This window comes from Carettochelys insculpta, chromosome 7 (assembly GCF_033958435.1).
Source record: "Carettochelys insculpta isolate YL-2023 chromosome 7, ASM3395843v1, whole genome shotgun sequence".
Lineage (NCBI taxonomy): Eukaryota > Metazoa > Chordata > Testudines > Carettochelyidae > Carettochelys > Carettochelys insculpta.
The window spans coordinates 41612052-41634732 of record NC_134143.1 but is presented as its reverse complement, the minus strand read 5'-3'; the positions used below and the strand labels follow the sequence as shown (position 1 = coordinate 41634732).

At 46.7% G+C, this 22681-nt stretch overlaps 1 protein-coding gene across 2 annotated transcripts in view; it reads left to right on the top strand.

Moving 5' to 3' along the window:
* The first annotated feature begins 2768 nt into the window (after positions 1-2768).
* The window catches only part of PLCE1 (phospholipase C epsilon 1), a 313002-nt gene continuing 293089 nt past the window's right edge, over positions 2769-22681 (top strand). Inside the window, exon 1 of one of the 2 annotated variants that reach the window (XM_075000375.1) lies at positions 2769-2911. The gene's annotated coding sequence lies outside the window, so the exon portion shown is untranslated. Of the gene's footprint in view, positions 2912-4239; positions 4263-22681 lie in introns of those variants that run through there. The other variant, XM_075000376.1, reaches the window with a different exon arrangement.

Here is a 22681-nt window from a genome sequence, read left to right as displayed (position 1 = left end):
TATGGGAAGGAGATGGGCATCCCTTGATGGGGAAAGAATGGGTTAATAGCTATTCAGAGAAGCTAGACACACACAAATCCATGGGTCCGGATTTAACACATTGGCAGATGTCATTGCAGAGCCTTTGGCTATTATAATTGAAAACTTGTGGCAATCAGGGGAGGTGCCAGATGACTGGAAAAAGGCAAATGTGGTGTCCATCTTTAAAAAAGGAAAGGAGGACAATCCAGGGAACTATAGAGCACTCAGCCTCACCTCAGTCCCCAGAAAAATCTTGGCAGGGATCCTCAAGGAGTCCATTTTGAGCACTTGGAAGAGGGGAAAGTGATCAAGAGTAGTCAACATGGATTCACCAAGGGCAAGCTGTGCCTGACCAATCTGATTAGCTTCTATGATGAGGTAACTGGCTGTGTGGACACTGCAAGTCAATATATGTGATATACCTTGATTTTAGCAAAGCTTTTGATACAGTCTCCCACAACATTCTTGCCCATAAGTTAAGGAAGTATGGATTGGATACATGGACTGTAAGATGGATTGACAACTGGCTTGATGGACGGGCCCAATAGGTAGTGGTCAGTGGCTCAGTATCTAGTTGGTGGTCAGTTTCAAGTGGAGTGCCCAAGGATCAGTTCTAGGGCCAATACTGTTCAACATCTTTATTAGTGACCTGGATGAGGGGATGGATTGCACCCTCAGCAAATTTGCAGATGACACAAAGGTAACAGGTCAGGTAGATACAATGGAGGGTAGGGATAGGGTCCAGAGTGACCTAGACAAATTGGAGGATGGGGACAAAAGAAATGTGATGAGGTTCAACAACGTGAAGTGCAGAGTCCTGCACTTGGGACAGAAGAATCCCAAGCATTGTTACAGGCTGGGGACCAACTGGCTAAGTAGCAGTGCAGAAGAAAAGGACCTGTCAATTACAGTGGATGAGGGTCTGGATGTGAGTCAACAGTGCGCCCTTGTAGCCAAAAAGGCTAACAGCATATTGGGGTGCATTAGGAGAAGCATTTCCAGCAGATCTAGAGAAGTTATTTCCCTCTATTGGGCACTGGTGAAGCCACATCTGGAGTACTGTGTCCAGTTCTGGGCCCCCCAGGTATGGAAAGGTTGTGGATGCATTGGAGAGGATTCAGTGGAGGGCAATGAAAATGATTAGGAGGTTAGAACATATGACCTGTGAAGAGAGGCTGAGAAATTTGGGCTTATTTAGTTTGCAGAAGACAAGACTGAGGGGCGATTTAACAGCAGCCTTCAACTTCCTGAAAGGGGGCTCTAAAGAGGATGGAGAGAGACTGTCATCAATGGTGACATATGGCAGAACAAGGAGCAATGGTCTGAAGTTAGAGGGAGAGGTGTAGATTGGATATTAGGAAAAACTGTTTCACCAGGAGGGTGGTGAAGGACTGGAATGTGTTACCAAGAGAGTTGGTGGAATCTCCATCCCTAGAGGTTTTTAAGTCCCAGCTTGACAGTCATAGCTGGGATGACTTAGCTGGGGTTGATCCTGCTTTAGGCAGGGGGCTGGACTAGATGACCTCCTGAGGTCCCTTCCAGCCCTAGAATTCTATGTCTCTATGCTTGATTCCCATCTGTGCTATATCACAGTATAGGTCAAGGCTCAGAAACCAAAATAGCAAGATGTCAATCCATACCTTTTGTAACTCCTATTTTAAGAATAGTGTGCACACAATGGGCTTGTCTATACTACTACCCTCCTTCGTAGGAAGGATGGTAAGTAGGGTGTTGCGAGTTTACTAATGATGTGCTGCGCTGAATACGCAACACTTCATCAAGCAAATTCCCTCCCTCCCACAGCAACTTCGAAGTCTTAAACGTCAAAGTACCTACATGCGTCTAGGGACTTCAGAGTTGCCCCGGCACTTCGAAGTATTGGCGGGTGAGCCACATCTGGATGGGTGCCAGTACTTTGAAGTTGCCACGGGGGGAGGGGTATTTGCTTAATGAAGTGTTGCATATGCAGCGCAGCACGTCATTTGTAAACTCCCAATACCCTACTTACCATCCTTCCTACGAAGGAGGGTGGTAGTGTAGACACAGCCAATGAGTTGTAATGTGATACTTGTTTACTCCAGGATGTTCACAAATGTTTTACTTATTCTATTTCCTCACACTTTACATGTGTGTTTGTACCACTGTGATCCTGACTTTCACTCCTAAACTGCCAATTTTACTTCATGTTTAATTGCAGTTTTCTTTTGTTTGCTTTTTCCAAATTAGAATACTGCTTTAAAATCAGGTTACCAAAAGTCTGAAACTTCTCCTTGTTTGATTCTGTATACAAAGACCAGAAAGTCTTGCACGCAAAGATCCACAGCTGTTAATTTAAATTGTATTTTTTCCATAAAGTACATGGAAACTGTGCAGTATTTCCCCCTTTCACAGACTTTGTCTTTCTTCCCATGGATAATGGTTGGCAGCAATGCACAGTGCAGAGGTTGTGTGCTGCGCTTCTGAACAAAGTTTTCAATTGAGCCATTGTTTCCACTGAGATAGCCTGCATTTTTCACTGGACAGAGAGCAGGGTGTAAAATAGGCACCTTCTGTGCAACTGTTGGCAAGGCTTGGAAGTGATTTAAAATCTCCACAAGGTCTGGGCAGCGCAGTTCTGCTCGGTATTGAGCTCTTTGGAAGCACAGTTAGCTCAGACATTCCAATGCAGTGAGGCAGCAGGAGGGACACGGCTCTACACTCGAACGGGGGAAAGCCAGCTCTTTCAGAGAGATTAGTCTCTACTGAACTCCCATTCACAACGTGTGAGACAGACAATGGCTTTGGACCAGCTTTTGCTCTGCAAAGATTTGGAGAAGGCTCCGTTATCCAGTGATCTTGAGTCACTGGCTATTACCACTTAAACAGAAGGAGTTGTCTGTGGATGCCAGAGGTAAGCAAAACGTTTACAGGGTATCCGGAAAGGCTGAAAGCAATCAACTGAAGGTGCAGGTCAGCTGCTGGGGTGTAGGAACTGTCTCCCTCAGGACTGATCTTTCTTTACCCAAGTCCTTCCTCCCACGCTCCGGTGTCATTTGATCTTTACAAATCAAACCAAATGTAAAAATAACAATTGGATGCATTTGCATGATTATCTTAATTAAGCATGTTGGAAATCCCAGGCCCCAAGTTGTGTGCTGTAGCGCTCTTAACATACCACGCACTGTAGCCTAATTTATTTCAGCAGCGAAGTCCGGAGCTGCAGAGCCTTTGAAAAGATGCCCCAGAGTTCACGGGCAGGCTGCAGTGCTAAAGGAGTGGAAAGACACCGGCATAGCAGCTGAGCACTGTCCTATGGCTTAAAAAGCAAATGCGTTGCAACTGGCGGGAGGTGGAGTGTAAAATGCAGAGGTGTGCTCTCTCTCTCACACACCACGTACACTCCAGCCGTGCATGCAGCACTATATGGAATGGCGCAAATGCTTTGGCGGGGGCTGCATATCTAACAGTTTCAACGGGGATGGAAGGGCAGCGTGCAGCAGTGTACATAGCCAAGGGAGGGGCTGAGGGGAAGGCTCAGTCAGAGCCTGCCCTGGTGGTACCTCCCCCTCCACTTTTCTGCTTTTGGGTAGGTGGATTAACCTTCCCGCGAGTGTGTGTGTGGAGGGGGACACTAGGATCCCTTAGGGGGCGGCACAAACATCTTGGCCCTGCGCTGTGGCCAGTGGGGGAGAGGTCCCGGCCCCTTTAGCGTTCCAAGACGACGCGCTACGTGCCCGTGAGGCGACCCCTGTGGAGCGGTGCGACCCCCCCCCCCAGTGCTCTCTACTGGCGGAGGCCTCAGCACCCGCTCGGCGCCTGAGGGAGAAGGAGGAGGCGGCGGCGCAGCAGAGCCCGGCGTGCTAATGACTCCAGGTGCTGCCCTGCTCCATCGCTCTGCCTCGCCCATCTCGGGGTACCTCTGCCGGCCAGGGAGGGTGGGCGTGGGGTGCTCGGTCGTAGTCTGTCGCCGCCCCCACCCCACCCCACCCCACCCCACTCCAGCTGTGGGTGAGCCCTCTGCTCTCCCCGCCGCGCCTCCTTCCGCCCAAGCTAGGCGTCGCGAGCCCGCCAGGCCACCTCCCCCTCGGTCAGCCTGGGCGGCCGCCGCGCGCGCTCACTCCCCACGCCCCGCTCAGCGGAGCCGTTGAGCTCGCTGACCGCCTGGTCCCGACCCGCGGCCACAGCGCGCGGTGCCCTGCCTGCCGCAGGAAGAGGATGAGGCTGGCCAGACGCCGAGAAGTTTTTTAACCCCAGCGCGGCGGGTGAGGTGTTTCCCCAGGTCCTTGCCCGAGTTCGTGTGGCGCGGGTGGGCGGGCCTCCTGGGTGCCCAGAGTCCTCTCTATAGGCTGCTTGGGGGGTTGTGTGCTAAGCTTCCCCTCCTCCCTAGCCCTCGAGGTGGGGGGGTCCTGCAGCCTGCATGTGCACCCCGGCGGCCTCGGGGACTTAGCGGGGCTGTGTAGGAGGTCTGGAGTCCTTGTATTGGCTGGCTGTGCTTACCCACTGCTTTGTGCCCCTCTTAATCCCTGTTCATCAGTTCTCCATTAGGGCTGGGAAGATGTTCCACAGTAATATGCAGCTTGTGCTGTTCGTATTATGGTATTTGGCTGTTCATATCTTCTTTCTCTGCTGAGGGTTTGAGGAAATGCAGAGTGATATATTTTGGGTGTGGACTGTAACAAATGTGTTATAAATTACAGCTGGGTAAAGTCCTGGCTATAGTCATGCTGAAGTTCTCAGTTTATAGCTGGTTTTGTATCTGTTGTTTCGTATTTTATTGATTTGAAACTTTCTGGCTAATTACATTTTTGTGGTTTGTTCTAGGTGAGTGCAGCATCTGAAAGCCTACTAAATTTTAGGCTGCTGGGTGAAGTGGTTCTCATCAGCAATTTTATGGTTTGTGCGAATAAGCCCAGTTGCTCAGATACTATAAAAGTTTGTTGTATGCTGAAACCTGACAATCAAAGCAGCAAAGGTTAAAAACATTTTTTTCCAGTGGTTCTGGAATTGCTTTTGATATCGTTGAAAAAATTTAGCTTTGTAAGTGACTTGCATTCCTTAGTAGTCTCACCGAAGTGTTAGCAGAGTATACAATACTTGCTGGTTCTCAGGTACACTCTATAGTCTGGGGAATGTGACTAGCAGGGAAGTCTAGAGAGGAATTACAAGGAGTGTCACCAGGCTGAGCTGCTGTATTCTACTAAAATGATTAACTAGTATGGTCCAGAAGGGTTGGCTGTGGTTCAAGGAGCAGACAAATGTTCAAACTGGTTCTTATTTTTCCATGTGGCTTGCCTATCCCTAATTGTAATGCACCTGTGCAAAGGAGAGTTAAAATTGGTATTTTAAATTTTTTATCTAGTTTTGGTTGAATTAAAAACATAAATTCTAAAAGTTTCAGAAGTGGGGATGAGATTCTTCCCTCCCACTCCCCCCAGTCCATACATCTGCAAACTGTGCATAATATATAAATTCTAGAACTTATAATTACATGATGATCATCTTAAATCAGAAGACTCGCCCTTCTTTTTGACTCAACCTGTGAGAAATGGGACTAACTACAAATGGTGTATGTTTTTATAGTTAGATGAAAACATTGATGGTGTGTACCACCTAAACAAAATGAGAAGGAAAAACTAACAATGAAGTTACAAATTAAAAACTATTATAGGAAATGATCATTGTAGATCACCAAAAGGAAGCTGTAGAGAGAGAGACAAGTTGGACTGCATAAGTCATGAGAAACTGTGCCAGTCTGCATAGAAATTAACAGGGATTGCTAAATTCTTCCATTCTTCTTAGTCATCTGAGTAAAAGAAACTTCTCATATTTTGCCATGTTAAGATATTGATCCAGTACATTACTATGAGTTCATTTTTCCCATTCCGCAGTACTGAGACAGTTTTCTTTGTAGTTAAATTTGTGCCTAAAGACTTCCCCTTCTTGGGTCCAGTTCTGCAAAATACTAGCTACCTTCAATTCTCTAGACTTGTATGTGGTATGTATTGGACAATGTTTCTTTTGTATGAAACAAAATTTAATACTAACTATAGCTTAATCAGTATCTTATTTCTTTTAATTATTTTGTCTTTCTGACAATGATACCTGGAAAAAGTTAGGAAGAAACCTCTCAGTAAAGTAAGGATAAGAACAATAAATCCATTTAAACAGAATATTTCTAAAAATTACCCATTGAGTGTCATGGAAAAGGTTAAGAAAAGGGCTACAAGAATGGTTTGGCATTTGAAATGCAGACTAGAAGTAAAGTACAAGTTTGTAAGTGTTGGACGTTAACTGTTGGAACAGTTTACTGGGTTGCAGTGGAATCTTTATCACCAGTAATGTAAAAAACAAGGTTGGTTATCAAAACAAAAAAGCAGTCAAGTAGCACTTTAAAGACTAACAAAATAATGTATTAGGTGAGCTTTTGTGGGACGGACCCACTTCTTCAGACCATACCAGAACAGACTCTCTATTTAAGGCATAGAGAGCCAAAAACAGTAATCAAAGTTGACAAATCAGAAAAAAATTATCAAGGTGGGCAAATCAGAGAGCAGAAGGGTGGGGCGGGGGGAAGTGAAGAATTAGATTAAGCCAGGTATGCCAAAGAGCCCTATAATGTCCCAGAAAATTTGCATCCTGGTTCAAACCACCTGTTAATGTGTCGAATTTGAATATGAAAAAGAGTTCGGCAGCTTCTCTTTCTCAAGGAGACTGAAAATTCTTCTTCAATACGATGCAAACTCTTAAGTCATTAACAGAATGGCCCACTCCATTAAAATGTAAACTAACTGGTTTGTGGATCAGGAATGTTTTGATGTCTGTTTTGTGCCCATTAACTCTTTGTCTGAGAGAGTTTGAAGTCTGTCCAATATACAAAGCATCTGGGCACTGTTGGCACATGATGCCATGTATGATGTTAGTTGAGGAACATGAGAATGTGCTTGTGATTCTGTGAATAACCTGGTTAGGTCCAGTGATGCTATCGCCACAACAGATATGTGGACAAAGCTAGCAGCAGGCTTTGTTGCAAGGAAAAGTCCCAGGATTGGTATTCCTGCGGTATAGACTGTGGCTATTGGTTAGAATCCTCATGACATTGGAAGGTTGTCTGTAGAAGAGAACAGGCCTGTCACTTAGGGCCTTCTGGAGTGTGGCATCCTAATTAAGGATAGGTTGTAGGTCTTTAATTCTTTGCAGTGGTTTGAGCTGGGGGCTGTAGGTGATGACCAGTGGTGTTCCCCCCCCCCAAATTTGCTTACCTAGATATTTTTTTCTGATTTGTCAACTTTGATTACTGTTTTTGGTTCTCTATGCCTTAAATATTGAGCCTGTCCTGGTATGGCTGTGGTCTGAAGAAGTGGGTCTGTCCCACGAAAACTCACCTAATAAATAATTTTGTTAGTCTTTGAAGTGCTACTTGACTGCTTTTTTGTTTTGATAGTATATAGACTAGCACAGCTCCCTCTCTCTTACTATTCAGTGTGCATGGTCAGGTATGTTTCTAAAATACATCCCCTAGTTCAATCATAGGAGCTAATTCAGGAAAGTCCTCATCCAACTTCCTGAATAACTCCAAACATAAATCAATTATTTCTTCTGGGCTTACAATCAGTATTATGAATAGTACTAATAGTAAGACTCCTCTACATCTTAGAGCATCGGCCATTGACAACCATTTGCCAGTGCTCCCTTGTCCTGGGTGATCTTTTCCATTTCCATCATAGCTAGATTAAAATTCCAACTGTTTCTGAGTGTTTATTAAAATAAAATATTTCAAAGATTGCAAGTCATCATCCACTAGGAAGGATGTTTCCATGTTGGTTAAAGTTTAAATAACCTTTTTATGAATCAGTTCTTTAGGCAGGAACTGTTTTGTTTTTCTTCTGCTCTTATGCACCATCTAGTGCCATGAGGTTCTGCCCGGTGAATAGGGTCCCTAATACTTATAATCTACTGTATATTTTTAGAAAGTTGGCTTTTTGATTAAGAACTCTTAAATGGAAAGAGCTAGGACCATCAAATTTGGGAGGTAGCTTTCTCTTATAACTTAAAGCTTGTGGCAGGGAGGAGTTTTGAAAAGTAGAAGAAAATGATATAGGAAAACATGTTTGCTATAGCCCTGTTTTCTTAATACATAGCTAAACAGAGTTTAGCGGGATGAAGGAAAAAACAGACAATGGAATTCCCATTTAAAATTACTAAAAGGATAAATTTTAACAATTCCTTTTAAATAGCTGAAAAAAAATTAATAATAAAGTAACAGTTTTTTTTGGAAATACAATAATTTAAGTAAAATGTACATTTTGCTTTTATTTAAAAACAAAACAAAAATTGAGTTAAGCACTTGAGAAGTGGCGGGTAAATCTGCTAGTTTTACATACTTCAACAAATTAAATGTGAAACAGTGCTGAATCATGCAACTTATTTGGTGTTTATTCTGTTGGTTATTCTACTCTTAATGAATAGAACTTATTCTTGTTACTAGCAGTTATTTGGTGGTATTTGTATGAATAAGATGTGGAACTGAGTCTACAGTTCATGAAATATAATTTGTAATAGTTTGCATTTTTAATTGATTTTTGTTGTTTAAAAAAAAAAAAACTTGTAGTGTGCAGAAGTGAGTCATTTGTCAGTGGTCAAATTCTACCTTCTTAATTCCATGTAAATTAGTGTTGTGAGTTCCTGAGGCCATAAGTGACTGAATACGCAAATAAGAGCATTACAATTTGCAGTGCATGCTGCTTTGTTTGTCTTGGCAGACTTGTGTGGAGATACGTGGGTGGGGTTTCCAGAATCATGCTTTTGCCAAACATAGCTCATATTGCACTCCTTGATTTCTGAGCGAAATTCTCATTTGCTTTAATGACAGTTGTACACTAGAGAAGAGGGTCATTGTGTTAGCCATACCTGCAAATTGGTCTTTTTCTTTAGTGGCAAAATTCTGATCACGCTAGAAGTCAGGGGAGTTTCTGCAGACTTCCACCACTAGGCGATCAATGTCTGGCCGTCAGTGTGTGTGGTGTTTTTTTTTTTCCTATTATGATCCATCACTCGAGCAGTTGGTTGGATAATAAATCAAACCATCCACAGTATTCCTTGCTGAACTACCCTAACTAGTCCTAAATAGTAATGGAGATAGCCGTATTAGTTTGTATTCTAACAAAACAGACCTGAAGAAGTGGGTCTGGCCCACAAAAGCTCGTCACCTAATAAATCATTTTGTTAGTCTTTAACGTGCTACATGACTGCTGTTTTTGTTTTATTAGACTTTGGTGGACTATTTAGGACTAACATACTTAAATGTTTTGGTATTTGTTTCTGAAAACCTGTAAAGGTGACTTCTAACAGAGTGCTCAAGGGTGAGTTTCAAAACTAAACATTCTCCTCCAGTCCCCAAGCATGCACAAATAGTAACTAGTAGCAACAGCTTTTCAGGTCATCTCTGCTGTTGTGATTTGTTGGGTCATAAGTGAGCTAGGGGGTCCAATCTTGGAGCAATTATGGATATAAATCTCAAGGAAAGATCTTCAATATCCAAATATCCTGTTTTAGTCTAGGGAAGGTTTCGGGTTTGGGCGGAATTAAGGATTGTACTTTACATGAAGATTGGAATTCTGTAGGCTAGTGTTTCAGCTGTGACATTTTACCAACAGTAGTCTGGGACATGCCTTCATAAACTAAAGGAGTTCTGGGCTCTGGAATGTCTTGCTATATGTATGTTACTATCCAATAGAAAAGTAATAGTAATTTTGGTAAGAAAATTGCAATGGAGATCTTTTATAAAAAAAAATAATGTATTTAATTTTCAATTGGCCTGTGAAATTTTTTTTGACAAAGATAGAAGTGGTATTGAAAGAATTTTTAAAATATTCTTCAGAATTCCAGTGAGCTATTATAGTTAACTTTATTTTGCATTGTTTCTATTGATCCTTCTTAACATTTGGGTACTTCTGGTTAATCAGGAAGGTGTATCTGTGCTTTGGTGCACAACATTCACATGAAAGGTATATGTGAAAGGCATTTTTAAATATTTATTTTGGGAAATATTTTAATTCTGTTAGCATGCACATGTGCTGCATAACTGGCATCTAATTATAGTACATTTTGTTAAACAGATGATTCCCCAGTTGCATGTGACCTTGCCTAGTGCTGTAGGACTTTGCTGTCTGTTGTTTTTAGACAAGGCTCTGATGTGGGACCTTTTCCTCCCACAAGATTTTTTCTGTATCTGTGCTATAGTGTACAGCAAGAATGCCTCTGAAAATTAACTTGGTATTCTGAGGTTTGTGCTACAATGTATCTTATAACAGCTTTATAGCACATTCATTTATTTCAAATACAAAACTCTGTTGATTTGAAATCAGCCACTTGGTTGGCTATGTCTCATAGCAGTTCAAATAATTGAATTTCCACTTGGAAGTCAGTGGGGTGTGAGGGAATCATGCTGTTTGAAGTAACTGGAGAATGAAGCCACTTCATCTTCAGTGCCTCCAAATCTACATGAAAGAACTTTAGCTCCAATTGAGAAACTTCCGTGATGACAGCTCTCACCGTATAATTTCTCTGACTTGGTTTTGCTTGCTTTGGATCCTGCCTGCTTTTATGGAAATGAAGGGGAGAAAATTTTTCCATGTTAATATCTAAACTAAAATGCTTGAAGAGCCTGTTTTGCTAGGATTTTTTCCCCCAAAAGGTATATTGATAACTAGAAAATGAAATGTTTAATTCATATAAATATTTAAAGATCAGTTTTATAGGATGCTTCATTTAGTGGCCAGTGACTTGAATATTTGTACTTCTAAAAGGATTGTTTAAAATCCTTGAATGTTACTAATAAGGTTCATATTTTGGTGACTCTTCAAGTAAACTAGACACCTGCTGTGTGTCTGTTCATTCTGTATAGGAGACATTTGCTGTCCCTGTAAAATTTGCAGGTCTGTGACTTTTCATCACTTTTAGTGTATGGAACCAAAAGAGGTGTAGGGTAAATAATAGAAATGAGAATTTTCATGTATTGGGTGCTGCGGCTCTGCAGATTACTGGCCTGTTGAGTCCCTCTGCATTCTGGTCTTGCTTCTGCTGGTCATGCCTACTGCTTGATCAGGCCAATAGGTCCAGAGGCTGCTTGCCCAAGATTTTTGACATCTTGGAATTAAAAGGGCCAAAGAGGAAACAATATTGGGGGCAAGGGGGAAAAGGCATTCAAGCAGTGGTTCCTTCCATGATTTTAGAAGCAAATATATTGAGAGGTGGGAACAGTACTCAGTTATTTGAGTAAAAGTGCAGCTGCTTTTGCTTCTGGATACTTGAGTACAATCTCTAGCCGTGATGTGTGTACTTTTAGTCAAGTAGTTTTTCAGAGGGACACCGGCAATTTTGTACTTAAGTACATTCTTCCCAAAGCAGCTGTCCTTCTACTTAAGTAACTTTGGGGTACTTTTTCCACCTCTGAATATTGCTTAATGTGGCTTTCCCAGAGCTCTGGGTGAAAGTCTACTGGATAGTGCAGCTCACATCCAATCCCTCAGCCTGACACAGTTTGATTGCAGAGTTCTTTTGTAGCAGGTCTGCAGAAGGGGGTACACCCCGCGTAGCTACCTTTCCTCTGTGTGGTCATGTCATGTCAGTGGTCTTGCTTCCATTCACATGAAGCAGCTGGAGGTGAAAATGAACTTCGAAAACTATTGTCTCATTTGTATCTAAGTAGAACCCCAATGAGGCCAGCTAATCACATACAAAGAGAAAAATTTAGCTACACACAGCTAAACCATAACATGAATGGGAAATTTCGCAATTTCATTGGTGGTTATTGCATTCTTAGGCATTGTTTCTGGTGGTTGTTTATGCCCAGAGTGTTAGTTTTAATTACCTCCAAAATGTAGGTATTGTAATTTGGTTTTGGCTGGAGGTTTGTTTCAGTTCTAGTTTCATGTAATAGTGTATGCTGTAATAATTAGGTGATGTCTTTATAAGAAATTCTACTTACTTGGCCATTCAGTCAGAATACAGAAAAATCTGATCTCTTTTAGAGATCTAGGGTTTCACTTGTATAATATTCACACTCTAATACGAATGTATCGCTTAAATATACAATCAATCATATACATCTCTTAAAAGGCAGTTATTCGTATGTCAGTTCAGTGAAAGACTCCAGCATACCATATATAATTTCTAATGTGTAGAAATACAAATAACTAATATTGCAGAATGGGTGGGAGGGGGCAGAATATTTGGCAGCATTCCAAAAGTTTGCATTTCTATTTGCACTGAGTGGCAAAACTTTTATCCCTTTCTTTCCTATTAGTCATGTCTTTGTATCATGCAGCTCTGGCCACGGGAGGATTTCCAAATACACCTTGCTCAAAAGGTCACTGTGTGACGAATAACTTGTTCAGAATGTAATTCTCTTCTTTTCCTTTGAATTTTCCCAGTTTTCCTCTCCTCCTCATAATGTCAAATCCTGTTTGTTGTAACACCCCCATCCTGTATTTGCCACTCAATAGAATATACCTGTGTACCATATATCTGGGGACACGTGGGATCCATGTACCTTATCTGTCATAAAAATTTGAGTCTGCCTGTGATGAAATGCGATCTTGTGATATATGTTAAGTATTTGCATGCACTGACCTCGTGTGCAGTGTCCTTGATCCTGTGTATTATGTACATCAGCCATGTCAAACTTGCGTCCAGTGGGACGCATGTGGCCTGACTGGCATGTGCATTTTGTGGGCTGCAGCAAGATGTTAATAAAACATCTGAGTGCGCCCTGCCTGGTCACACACCCTTCTCTGGCATGCACGAGTGGCAGGGGCAGGACAAACACCCCCGCTCTAAGGCGAGGGATGGTGAAATCCACATTGAGTGAGGTGGAGAGGGGCACCTGCCTGACCTGAGGCAGCTGCAAGCAGGGAGCTGTGGGAGCAGAGCAAAGGGCAGAGGGTGGGGGGTGCAGTAAAACCCCCATTGGACAATGTGAAGAGGGGCGCCTGCCTAGGGCAGTGAAAAGTAGAGAGGGGGTGGAGCAAGGGGCAGCCAAGGGGTGTGTGTGTGTGTGTGTGCACGCATGCACGCGCGTGCATGTGCTCAGTGCAAGCATTAAGGGGCTGGGGTGTAGTGCATGGAGGGAGGGCAGTGCAAGCCTCAAGGAGCCTGGTGGCTTCACTGCAATGGATGGCAGTGTAATGAGGGCTGCACTGTAAAGGGGAGCAATGCAGGCCTCGGGGTGGTGCAGTGGGGGGGGAATACAAGCCCCAAAGAGGTCTGAAAGTGGGGAGAAGAACACAGTTCAATGGGAGATTGCAGTGTCAACCCAAGAATGTCACTCAGAGAAATTGGCAGGGGGAGGTGCCTTGTACATTGGAGGGGAGGGAGTGTAAGAATGAGGGGGAGTGAAACGTTTCTTCTTCTTCGAGTGGTCCCCATGGGTGTTCCACATTAGGTGACGGGCTTGCCCCGGCGACACAGATCGCAAATTTCCAGCTCTATCTTGTCAGGTCGTGCATGCGCCAATGCTTGTCGGTCCTTCGCGTGCTTTCGGTCACGTGCGCGATCTGGTCCACACCAGTTTCTCTCACCTGCCAACAGCTGCAGACAAAATCTACTCCGGCTCCAACGCCTGAGACAGATAAATTCGTTTTAATATAGTTACTAATTTTTTCTCTTGTTTTCTAAGACTGTTAAAGTTGTTTTCTTGTATATAGTTTAAAAAAAAAAAGAGAAGAAAGGGGAGGAAACGAAGAATAAGAAAAGGAGGCGGCTGCCTGAGGCAGTTCGCTGTCTTAGAGACTATAACAGTTATCCACTTTGTAGCTGATAATAGCTGTTAAGTGCCTTACTTAACACTAAAAGGAGTTAAGCACCCTGGAAGAGATGTCTTCACCAGGGTTTTAAGAAATGTGAGTCGTGCCGAGAGGCCATGCCTGCCTCCAATGGCCACAGTAAATGTATTCACTGTCTGGGAGAGGCCCATGTTCCCCAGAAATGTCCTCACTGCTCTAAACTAATGGCGAGAGCAAGAAAGGACAGGGAAATGAGATTAAAGATGATCCTATTCGACAAGGCCCTCCAGTCTGAGCCGTCAGAGAAGCCCCAGAAGGAAGGGCCCTCAGGACCGCATAAGAGGAAGGCTACCTCCTTAACCTCCTCAACGCATAAGAAAAAGAGGCTTTCCCCAGCTTGATCCTTGCCGGTGGTACCTGTGGGCAGGATGAGTGAGGCACGAGGCTGTGAACCGCTGGCCGCTCAAAGCAGTGGAAAGGCCGCACAACAGGGAGCAGTCCCGAGGGAACAGTCGGCACCGAGAACTCTGCAGGTGCTGACACGGCAGGCACTGGAGGCCACGGCACCGAGTCTTGCGGCACCGACAGCAGCGGAACTGAGTCCCTGGCACGGGACCCGACGGCTGGAGGAAGCTACTCTTACGGAACCGCGTGCAGCGGCACCGACAGCCGCACCGAGGTCCCTGGCAGCAGAGATGAAGGCACCCACATTTCAAATGCACAGGCTGGGCAAAGCAAGATCCAAGACCCGGCACCGTGGTCTATCCCCTGACATTCTTGGAATGCCACTGTCTCCTAGCTCTCCTTCCGAGATGGGTATGCCACAATGGGCAGCAACACCAACAGCTTTCCTAAGACCTCCATCTCCTTTCCTTCAACCACCATCTCCCTGGCTCAGACATCCTTCACCAGCCTCCACAACGGAACCTCATGAGTACTTCTACAGAACATCCCTGCCGATTTCAACATCATCAAGGCGCTCACACTCCTCTCGGCACTATACATAGAGACGTTGGTCTTGGTTTAGATGTCCATCACTGGTACCCTGCCCCTGTTGTTACGGCCGCTCATATCATGGCGAATATTATCGGCACCGGGGCTCGAGATTGAGGGGCAGATCCCCGCCTCAACCTTCAGTGCATGCCTACATCCCTCCTCCCGCTTCAAAAAAACACAGGCCTCTCCAGCAGGGACGGGTCCAGAGTCGTTGGACCTCCCCCTGGAACCCTCAAGGGAATAAGCACACGAGGGGGCCGAGGAACCAGAGGAGGTTTATCAAAGTGACACCTCCTCATCCTCCCCAGATGAGGCGGTTGTCCCCAGGAATCTCTCTGCCCCTGACAACCTCAAACAATTCCAAGAGCTTTTCAAGAGGGTGGCACACACTCGGGACATACAAATTGCGGAAGTGCAGGAGAAACATCACAAACTCCTTAAAAATCTAGGACCCCCAGCATCATCTAAAATAGCCGTCCCACTAGACGAAGCCATTATGGAAGCAGCCACGAATATATGGCAGACCCCTGCCTCCACCCCACCAACAAACAAAAGGGCAGCTAAGAAGTACTTTGTACCATCCAAGGGTATGGAATTCCTGTTTAACCACCCCCAACCAAATTCCCTAGTAGCTGAATCTTTGTAGCACAGATCTAAGGCACCACAATACAAGTCTGTGGGGTCTGACAAAGACGCAAGGAAACTGGACTTATTTGGAAGGAAGGTTTGCTCCTCCTCCACGTTATTGTTGAGAATGGCTAACTATGCTGCCCACCTGTCAAATCATATCTTCGACAACGATACTAGACTTACCTCTCTTATGGACTTCCTCCCGGATGGTAAGAAACTGGTCTTGAAGGCAGTAGTTGAGGAGGGCTAGGTAGCTTCACGAACAGGCATCCAGATCACCTTAGACGTAGCAGATATAGCGGCATGCTTCACAGCCATAGCTGTGGTGATGCGTAGTGAGTCATGGCTCCAGACATCTGGCATCCCCAAGGACCTGCAAACGAAAATCGTAGATCTCCCATTTGATAAGGGAAAAACTGTTTGCTGACTCAACTGATTTGGTCTTACATTCCAGTAAGGATTCCAGGGCCACACTTAGAACACTGGGGATGTACACCCCCCCCTTCCCCCCCGTACAGGAGAAAGACATAACGCCTTTGTTGAGGGTAAAATTTCTACCAACCCCCAGCGCTCGCAGTATCAGCGGGGTTACGATCAAGGGTGCCACCACCAACAGCAGCAGCATAGGGCATCCAGGCAGCGTCCCCAACAAGGGCGTACACCATCGGGGCAAGCCCCAGGACAGCAAGTTTGATGGTCATGTCGAGGACTGCAATACCAAGACCATTCCTCAATGCCCATCACAGCCTATGTTCCACCACCGACTCAAACCGTTTTATCCTCAATGGCAGAGCATCATGACAGACAAATGGATGCTGGAAATTATAGCCAAGGGATACACCATCCCTTTCTAATCCCTGCCACCACCAAAACCCGCTACCCAGTCCCTCCCCAGGGATGCCTCTCACAAGACAAGGTTGAAGCAAGAAGTAGACCGCCTCACATTTATAGGTGCGGTGGAGAGAGTCCTGGAAGAATTCCAAGGGAAAGGCTTCTACTCCCGATACTTTCTAACAGAGAAAAAAACAGGAGGCTGGAGGCCAATGCTGGATTTACGGGCTCTCAATCAGTACTTGCGCAAACAGCACTTCAAGATGACTACAATTGCCTCCATAGTCACAGCACTGGACGATGGAGATTCGTTCTCAGCCCTTGACTTATGAGATGCGTATTTCCATATAACACTCCACCTGGCACACAGATGCTTTCTTTGCTTCAAAGTGGGAATGGAGCACTTCCAATACAGAGTTCTCCTCTTCGGTCTTTCTTCAGTGCCCAGGGCCTTTACCAAGATGCTTGCAGTAGTATCAGCTTACCTACGCCACCAGGGCGTGTTCATTTTTCCATATCTGGATGACTGCCTCTTGAAAGGGGTCTCAAGGGCAGGTGTCCTGCGCACGATCGACATTGCTACAAGGACCTTCCTATCATTGAGCCTAGTCATCAGTTTCCAAAAATCGACGACGGAGCCCCCACAAAACATAGAGTTTGTAGGGGCACGCCTAGACTCCACTACGTCAAGAGTATATCTGCCCGATGGCCGTTTTTGCACCATCAGATCCCTGGTGCAAGTGTTAACATACAGCCCCACAGTGCCAATCCTAACCTGCCTACAGCTTCTGGGGCACATGGCAGCCACCACATTTGTGGTGCAAGATGCCAGGCTACATATGCAAGGTCTACAGCACTGGCTGGTGAGTGTTTACAGGCCAATGATTCACACCATCCACAAAATGGTATCGCCCACAATGAAGGTGTGAAAGTCACTGGCATGGTGGGCAGACCCCAAGAACTTACTACTAGGGATGCCATTCCACCAACCGCAAATTGCGGTTTTTCTCATGACAGACGCATCCCACATAGGATGGGGAGCACACATGCACAACAGTGACGCAGGGGCAATGGTCACCCACAGAGACAGCAATGCACATAAACATATTGGAACTCAGAGCAGTGTTCAACACATGCAGGCATTTCTGAAAATACCTGCAGGGCAAAGTAGTTGGAGTCAATACCTACAACACCTCCACAATGTTCTATATCAATCGTCAGGGCAGGGCCAGATCTTGTGTGCTATGCACAGAGGCGGTCCGATGGTGGAATTGGTGCATTGTGAACAACATAACGCTCAAAGCTTCATATTTGCTAGGTGTCCACAACATGAAAGTGGACCAATTAAGCAGACTCTTTGCTCTCACACACGAGTGGCAAATCCGCTCAGACCTGCTCTGCAAAGTATTTCACAAATGGGGGTTTCCCCAGATCGACTTGTTTGTCACCTACACCAACAAGAAATGCCCACAGTATTGTTCCAGAGGGGGCATTGGGCGAGGTTCTTTGGGGGACGCCTTCATGCGTTCATGGGAAGGTCCCCTGTTGTATGCTTTTCCCTCCCACAAAGCTCATTCACAAGGTCCTAGAGAAAGCCAAAAAGGAGAAGGCGCGCATAATACTTATAGCCCCAACATGGGATCAGCAGCAATGGGTTCCCTTGCTCCTACCTGTCATGCTGCCCGCCACTCCCCCTCCTGATAGTGCCGGACCTTCTCATGCAGAGTCAGGGGACCATAGCGCATCCCCATCCTCGAATGCTCCACCTACAAGCATGGCTAATCCATGGCTCAGTGCCTTAGAACATGCTCAGAAAGAGTAAAAGTAGTTCTGGAGTACAGTCGGCGGGCTTCTACCAGGAAGACTTACATTCATAAATGGAAACGTTTTATATCCTGGTGTTCGTCCAAGCAATTGGCTCCTTTGTATGTTTCCATTCCCACAATCCTAGAGTACTTACTGGAGCTGAAATAGGGCTGACTCTTTATCGTCATTAAAGGTCCACCTTGTGGCTATATCAGTGTTCTGACATATAAAGGGAGGGGCCAACCATATTTGCCCATCCCATTACCACACGGTTCCTAAAGGGGCTGGCAAACCTATACCCCCCGTGGAAACCGTTATTGCCTTCATGGAGCTTGGACTTGGTCCTAGACACACTGTCTAGACCCCCCCTTTGAACTATTGGCCACGGTACCCCTCCGGCTACTTACCATAAAAACAACTTTTCTTCTTGCAATTACATCAGCCAGCAGGGTGAACAAGCTAGCAGCAATAATGGCAACACCACCCTATACGATCTTTTCAAAGGAGGCGGTGATTTTATGATTACACCCAGCCTTCATCCCCAAGATTGCCTCAGAGTTCCACATTAATGAACCAATAGTTTTACCTTCATTTTATCCGAAACCGCATACCTCTAGTAAGGAAGCATGGCTGCATTTACTCGATGGGAGGAGGGCGTTGGCTTTCTGCATAGACAGAACTAAGCCCTTATAAAAAATGGACAGACTCCTGGTGTCTATTGCACCCAGATCAAAAGGGCAAGACCTACCCTCAAAGAATTTCAAACAACATTGTATCCTGCATATAACTGTGCTACGACCTCCATAAGACCCCTCTACTAGCTCCGCCCAGGGCTCACTCCACTAGAGCGAAGGCGATGTCGACGGCCTCCTTCAAAGGAGTCGCATTAAGACATCTGCAGAGCGGCGACATGGTCATCCTACAACACCTTCGCCAAACACTATGTGATGCACCGGGTGTTGGATGAGGATACACGTCTCTCGGCTGCAGTCCTATCAAGGGCAAGCTGCACATAAAATCTGGTACCCACCTCCATTTTTTGGGGCAACTGCTGGGTAGTCACCAAATGTGGAGCACCCACGGGGGCCACTCGAAGAAGAAAGAGGTTACTCACTTGTGTAGTAACGATGATTCTTCGAGATGTCCCCCCGTGGGTACTCCACTACTCCCCCATTCCTTCCCTCTTTGGAGTTCTGCCTTCTGTCTTTCAGGAGCATCCAGGATGGTTGATTGAGGAACTGGCGTGGACCGGATCACGCATGTGACTGAAAGCGTGCGAAGGACCAATGCGCGTTGGCGCATGCGTGACCCCATGAAATACAGCTGGAAATTTCCGATCTGCGGCGCCAGGGCGAGCCCGTCACCTGATGTGGAGCACCCACGGGGACACATTCGAAGAACCATCGTTACTACACAAGTGAGTAACTTCTCCTTCTTTGGTGGAACTGAATGGAAATCTCCTTTTGGACGTTGGATAGTAGCTCCAGAAGCTGTGGGATCCTGACCTGGTCTCTCTCCCCATCACCCCTTCTCTCTGTTAGGGGCCACCCAGGGCCCCTTACCCTGCTTCCTCTTTGCAGGGGAAAAAATGTTGGATTCTGATGTCTTTCTATGGCCCACTGGAAGTGGGTGGGAGAAAGGGGAATCTCTAACATCCATACATGGGGAGAGGCTGCTCTTGGGGCAGGGGAGGGGTTTCACTGTGTTGTACCCACTCTGTACAAAGGTGAGAGGGAAATATATAAAATCAGCCAAAGCATCATTTCAAACCTGGTCACAATGATTGACAAAGCAAACTGTACAACAGAAAGTTGTGATTGTACTTTTTAATTTCATAGACATGGTGGGTGGCTGAATGCCCTTGAAAACCAGTAGTCTCTCTTTTCAGGCCCTGTTTGCGCCCCTACCAGTTCAAGAAAAAGTCTTTTTGTTCCAATTTTGAACCACTGCAGACCAATGAGCTATCTGAAGAAGCTGTCTTCTATCAGATGAGCTGGTGAAATCAGTACATCATATACTAACATTCTGCTCTTGTCCTACATAAGGCTTCCACGTGAGCCAATGTCTTGCATGATCCTTAAGCTAGCCCTTCCCCCCCAACATAAAGGCTATGGCTAGATTGCAGGGATTTGCTGACAAAACAGCTGTCTTGTTGACAACCCATGGAGCATCCAGATTGCAAAGTGTGTTCTTTTACAGTAAGTCGACAGACTACAGTGTTTTTGTCGACTGCCGTATTCTGCTCACCATGAGGAAGAATGCTGCTGTTGAGAAATCTGTTGATAAAACACTGGTCTGACGTTCCAGGGGGCCTTCTACTGACAGAAGAGGCTTCCAGGACACTGTACAGGTGCCCTGGTGGACACCCTGTCCACAGCAATCAGCATTCTATGGTTCCTGCCCTTGTCCCTTCTTAAAGCCACTGGGAGCCCGGGGAACCCTGTGTCAGGAAGCTGAGAGCGTACAAGAAGCAGAGCTACCATCTGCTGTGTCCTGTGCCCTCCCAGCCACACCTTCACAGCAAGCGGTGATGAGGGAGGCTGCTGAGACCAACACTCCAGCCCTGCAAGGGAGCAGCCTCAGGGGTTCCAGGAACCTTCTTGGGTGTCCAAATGGCATACCCCCTCCTGGAGTGAGTCAGAAATCCGGGCTGTCCTGGACTTGTGGGTGGAGGAGAAAAGTCTCCAGAAACCCAAGGCCCACCACAGAAATGCTGAAATATACAGAATGGCTACTGCCCTGGCCAAGTGGGAGCAGGTCAGGGTGAAGGTGAGAGAGCTCTGCCAGGGACATGTGGGCCCAGGATGCTTCCTGATGCTCTGTCATAGGACAATATACCCCTACTACAGGGAGTTGAACAACATGAACACACCACCCCTGCACCTGAGCCTTAATACCAGGCTTGAGGCACCCACTAGGAGCCCCTGAAGGAGGAGGCCGCCGCATCTGAGCTGGAGGCCAGCAACCTGGCCCCAGCAGCCAGGTCGCTCTCTGGACGTCGTTGGAGCTGAGTGGGGGTCTCTCTGGTAAGTACCTCACACATCCCAGTGCATGCAGTGGTAGTGTGTGCCACCTGGACCCAGCAAACAGCCTGTGGGCAAGGGTAGCACTCTGCTTGCCAGGCTCACGAGAGGCTGGATGAGCCCCAGTGGGAGGGGCCCTACCAGCATGCGCCATGGTTGGAAGCAGGCTTAGATCCAAGGATGGCAGCCTGAACCCAGACACACAGAGGAATGCAGCACCCAGCATGTGCTCCCATGGTCAGCTCTGTGAGCTGCAGGAGTATGTGGGCCTGGGGGAGGGCTAAGCTGCTCCTGGCCCACTTGCCATCCATGAGGGGACACTTCTGTGGCTAGACACTCTCCCCTTGGTAGCCTATCCACTGGGGTGGGTGTGGGCGGGAAGGACACAGAAGTCAGCATGGTTCCGGAGGCAATGCGGAGCCCTGCTGCACAGGCCACACATGGCTTTGCTCCCAGGACATGGCCATCCCTTGCCTTGGGGGGTGTTGGTCACTGCTCACGGTCTGGGGGAGGACCTTAGAGCCTTTGTTGCACAAATGACTCACTATCTGTCCTCCTTGTCTTTCTTACAACTGGACCCACACTCTTGGTTTGAAGGCTATGCCACCCCCATCTTGCCACCAGGCCAAGGCTGCAGGAGCCTCTGGTGCCCTCACAAGGAGCTGATGCGGGACCACAGTGCTGCCTTGTGGGCCATCCAGGGCATCATGGAGCACCTGCTCAAGGTCAACACAGAGTGACAGTCACAGGCCTGGGACCAGCTCATGTCCCGCTTTGATGAAGTCACCAATGTCTGGTGGGACATCCTGTCCCAGCCACCCATGGCCGCCACCTGTGGCTACCGCCCACTGCCCTGCACCACCTGGAGCTCCCCCACAGCACCCTGAACCCCCATCCGATTCCCTGGGTGATGGCCATGGCACTCACAGGCCCCCCTGCCCACCCAGACCTTGCTGCAGCCCTGTCCTTCCCAGGTTGCCTCCTGGTCCTGGCTCCAGCCCAGCCTTGACTGGAACTCCAAACCTGTGGCAGGAAGGGATACTGAGGCCAATACTGCTCAGGGTCCTGCTCTGCCTCGGGTTCATGGGGTGTCCCCCCCGTCCCAAGCCTACTCCCACTGTAAACAAGTCTTTGCACATTGCTTACATGTAAATGGTTACGTACAGCACAATTTCTTTTGCACAAGTGTGTTTTGTTCATTAAAACAATTGTTCACCACGCCTGTGTCCCTCTTCAATTTGCAGGGGTCAGGGAGCATTGAGGGAGTGAATGAGGGGGTCAAAGTAGAGCTGTGGGATCGAGGCCCTGTGATCTGCATGGAAAGCTGTGCCTTAGGGCCTCCTAGGCCCACAGTCTGTCCTGATGGGCCTGACAGATGGCTGCTGGTCCCGACTACTCATAGGCACACACCTCATGGGTGGCATGTGCCCTCCGCTCCCCAGCCCCAGGAGGAAGGCCTTTCCGTGGAGGGCATGAGAAGCCCCCACAACTTCATGGATGTAGTGCTCCACTACGTTGGGGTGGGTGATCTGACACCTGAACCATGCCTTGAGGTGGCCAAAGGTGCACTCAGTTTGCCTCCTGGCCCGAATGAGGCAGGCATTGAATAATTTT